Raw genomic sequence first — 4,466 nt, 5'->3', positions numbered from 1 at the left:
CAGATATCTGAGGAGCTAAGACAGGAAGATGGCTTGAGCGCAGGAGTTGGAGACTCACCTGGACAATATAGCAAGACCCTGTCTCAAAAACAGATTTTTAATACAGTTAAAATAAAGATGCAAAACAAAATTTGGAGTACCAGATGTCCATTACATGAGTTTCTCCAACCTTATAAATAAAAAATAGAATTTGAAAATTACCTAATAGTGTGCTCGCTTTGGCAGCACATATACTAAAATTGGAACAATACAGAGAAGATTAGCATGGCCCCTGCACAAGGATGACATGCAGATTCATGAAGCATTCCATATTTTTTCTGTACAAAAAAAAAAAAAGAAATGAAAATTACCTATTGGTAAAATCATACTGTAAGACAATATACTTTTACTATAACAAATTCCTATGAGAGCGCGGCACCTGTGGCTCAGTTTGTAGAGTGCTGGCCCCACATACCAAAGGTGGTGGGTTCGATCTTTCCCAGGCCAAACTGCAACAACAACAACAACAACAAAATAGCCTGGCACTGTGGCAGGCACCTGTAGTCCCAGCTACTAGGAGACTGAGGCAAGAGAATCACCTAAACCCAGGAGTTGGAGGTTGCTGTGAGTTGTGTGATGCCACAGCACTCTACTGAGGGCAATAAAGACTCTGTCTCTATTAAAAAAAAAAAAAGAAGAAGAAGAAGAAAAACTCCTTTGAGAAATTATAATTGTTTAATTTGCTTTAACCTCTGTCCATAAACAGAAATTATAAAAAGATCTCAAATCACAAGAACTCATTAATTCCCCACACTGTAGCCAAAGTCATCTCACTATAACATTATTATTATGTAAGGGGATTGAGAGCATGGCAGTGGGGAGAGATATGGGTGCAGATTGAAATTTTAAATAGGATTTCAAATATATTATGCCTGTTTGATGAGGTAATATGTGAATAAAGGCTTAAAGAAAATAAGCTAATTCACCATTTGGGCCTAAGGAAAGCATGTTCCTGGGAGAGGGAACACCCGGTAAAAAGTTGGGAGATCTCCTGGAATAGCAATGTGGCCAGCGTGGCTGGAGTGATGTAAAAGGCATCATAAGGACCAGATGCCTTAGTGGAAATTATGAAAACGATAAGATTTGTTTGTTTGTTTGTTTGTTTATTTAGACAGAGTCTTACGCTGTCCGCCTGGATGGAGTGCCCTGGCATCATAGCTCACAGCAACCTTAAAGTCTTATCTTTAAACCAATCCTCCTGCCGCAACCTTCCAAGTAGGTGGGACCATAGGGGAGCACTACAACTCCCAGCTAGTTTTTGTATTTTTAGTAGAGACAGGGTCTCCGTCTTGTTCAGGCTGGTTTTGAATTCCCGAGCTCAAGCAATCCACCCACCTTGACCTCCCAGAGTGCTAGGATTACAGGTGTGAGCCACCACTGTGCTCATGTGGAAAGCATAAGATTTAAGATTCATTTTGACACTGTCACATTACTAGTATTACTAGAAATCAGAATTTGCAATACTGATTATAATGGGATAGCAGACAGGAATGTGATTATTACATATATCCAGATTGATGCACCAGTTGCCTAAGTTAAAATAGAAGTCCCATTTCCAACAAATTCTTTGAAACATTTTAGTTTTAATTATTAGTTAATGGCATAATACCAGTGTGTTCATCTTGACTAATCAGTAGCGTCTAAATTTTTCTTGGAACACTCATGGTCAACAACTGGTTTGTTGTCCACTCCAGCATATTAAGTCCAGTTGAATATTACTTCTGTGATTACTTACATGGTTTAGCATGTTCCCTTATGACAGAAGAAACATCATTTCTACTTGCTGTCTGCTGAGAGTTCTGTGTTCAAATACTCAATTGTGTTAAGGTTTCCTCAGTCATAGCCATCAGAATTATGGTGTTATTGAATTGGAGTAGGTGGCAGGTTCTTCAGTGATTTAAATGAAAGGTACTTGGATTAATGAGTTGTCTATATCTACCTATATTTATGTTTGAGTAAACACAGGCTGATTGTAACATCAAAAGTCTCAAATGCAAATCAAATCCCTCTAAGGGATTGATTATATAATTTGTGTTTTAACTTAGGACTAAAGATATCAAGTAAAATCTTGACTGTCCAAAGTGATAGGAAAATGGAACATTTTCCATAATAGACTATGTGATCGGCCATAAAGTAAAACCTCAATAACTTTAAAAGGATAGAAATCAGATAAAACATGTTCTCTGACCATAATAGAATGAAATTAAAAATCAATAGCAGGGATAAGATTGGGGAAACTAATAAGTATGTGGAAATTACACAACATACTCCTAAATAATCAATAAGTCAAAGAAGAAATCAAAGGGGAAATCAGAAAATATTTTGAGATGAATGAAAATTAGGACACCATATTAAATGTTATAGAAGGCAAATGAAGTATTGCTTCAAGGGAAATTTGTAGCCAAGTATGTGCAGGATTTCTTGATTCAGTCAAGACCAGGGTGAAAAAACAGCAAATGCTAAAAGGAGACCTGCAGAGGCTAGGGATAGTGGAGGGGGACATTCCAGGTGGAGGACGGTTTAAAAGATCTGGCTGTTTCCCAACATGGTGCGAGGCTAGCGAATCCCTACCTTCCTTCTCCACTCTCAAATTGGTTAGAAGGGAAAGTTTGTGTTTGAATGCCATATTAGTTTCTTGGAGTCTGAAATAACAGATTACCACAAACTGGGGCAGGCAGGGGCAGGCAGTATAAATTTTTCTCTTTTATATGTATAAAGGCTAGAAGTTCAAAGTCAAGGTATTCGCAAGACCATCCTTTCTCTGAAGGCTCACACACAAAAAAAAATCCTTCCTTAACACACTTCTCATCCTGATAGCACCTGGCAATCGTTTCTGTTCATTCCTTGTCTTGTAGCTGCCACACCTGCCTCTGTCCGCACATGGACTTTTTCTCTGTATTTCTGATTGTTGTCCCCGTCTTGTAGCTGCCACGCCTGCCTCTGTCCGCACATGGACTTTTTCTCTGTATTTCTGATTGTTGTCCCCTCTACTTGTAAGGACTCCTGCCATTGGATTTAGGGACCACTCTAAACCAGTGTGATCTCATAATAACTAATGACATCTGCAAAGAAGCATTTCTAAATAAAGTTACATTCACAAGTATTGAGGGTGAGATCTTGAACTTGTATTTGGCAGGAGGATACCATTCAGTCTACAACTTTTTCCTGAAGAAGAGTTAAGACAAGAGGAAATACTTTATAGAGACTGAATCTGGGTCTCTTTTGCTTTTTCCCTTATTTGGTGTTGCAAAGAGTACTAGCTCGGCCAACAAAGTCTGATCTCAAGGTGGCCTGCTGATGGAAAACAAGTAGCCTTCAATTCATCAGGCAGATGAAGGGACTGAGTGAGATTATTATTTGAGAGCTTGAACATTTTTAGGTATTTTGTAGCTGAAGTGGCATGGCATGGTGTGTCATGATGTTAGGTAGACCACATACGGCCCATGGGTGCTATGTTCTCCGTGTGCACTTTACAAGGAGTTTTACTTCAGGGCTACTGTTTAGCGAGAGCATACATTCATCTTATGTTACATACACCTATATATTCCATACCTAAAAATCTCTCCCGACTTTAACCCAGGGACACAAAAAGGTAAAAAAACAATCAAAAAAACTGAAACCACACCATACCTTATATAGTGACTTTTTGAGGACTTCTAAAGAATTATGTGAGGATATCTTATATAGGTTTTTAGATGAGAATTTTTCAGGAGCAGTTTCAGTGATAGAAATATACAAAGAATTATGCAGAAATGTGTTAAATATACATTTCTTACATGATATTTAATACTATCAAAATGATATAATGCCATTAATGGTACTCTCCCTTAATACAGGAGGTCCATAAAGTTTATGTGAAATTTACTATGTTAAACTGTTTCAAATTGCATGCAAACTTTGTGTCCACCTTGTATTAATATAGTGTCATAAAGTTGGGATACATCCTGCACAGACCAAATACGCCAAATGCAAAAACCTGAACATGCTCATGGAAGAAAAAAGTGGACTAAAAATTAAAAGGGGGAAAATTGATCTTAGTATTCATGTGCTTAATTTTATAGAAGACATTCCTGTGTGCTCAGTATTGAGCTTAATGAGTATGAATTGTATGCATCATTAAAGTATTTGATTTAATACTCATGATTACATGTCTTCACAAGCTTTTAGGTTTTCCCAAGCTATGCGATGTCATTTCAGCATAATAGATGCTGACATCAGTACATTAGACGCAGGAAGGGCAAAAGCAAAGAGAAAGAGTTGGGTGAAGTCAAACAGTGAAAAGTATTAAGAAGTAGTAACTTAGAGGGAAGAATGATGATAAGAATCACTGCCTCCAAACTTCCGGAGCTCTGATGCCATTGGCGGAGGTTCCTGACTCTCACAAAGACAAAGGCAGCACAACAACAGATGTCTCCAGGGATAATGCT

The 4,466-nt window shown here is 38.0% G+C and overlaps 1 non-coding gene across 1 annotated transcript; it reads left to right on the top strand.

The window, feature by feature from the left end:
• The first annotated feature begins 209 nt into the window (after window positions 1–209).
• Window positions 210–316, top strand: LOC111722112. The gene has a single exon (XR_002771047.1). It is a non-coding gene; the product is annotated as a U6 spliceosomal RNA (small nuclear RNA).
• The last annotated feature ends 4,150 nt before the right edge of the window (window positions 317–4,466 follow it).

This window comes from Otolemur garnettii, unplaced genomic scaffold, assembly GCF_000181295.1.
Source record: "Otolemur garnettii isolate 467f Iridium unplaced genomic scaffold, OtoGar3 scaffold00213, whole genome shotgun sequence".
NCBI lineage: Eukaryota > Metazoa > Chordata > Mammalia > Primates > Galagidae > Otolemur > Otolemur garnettii.
This window is presented reverse-complemented; position numbering and strand designations above follow the sequence as displayed.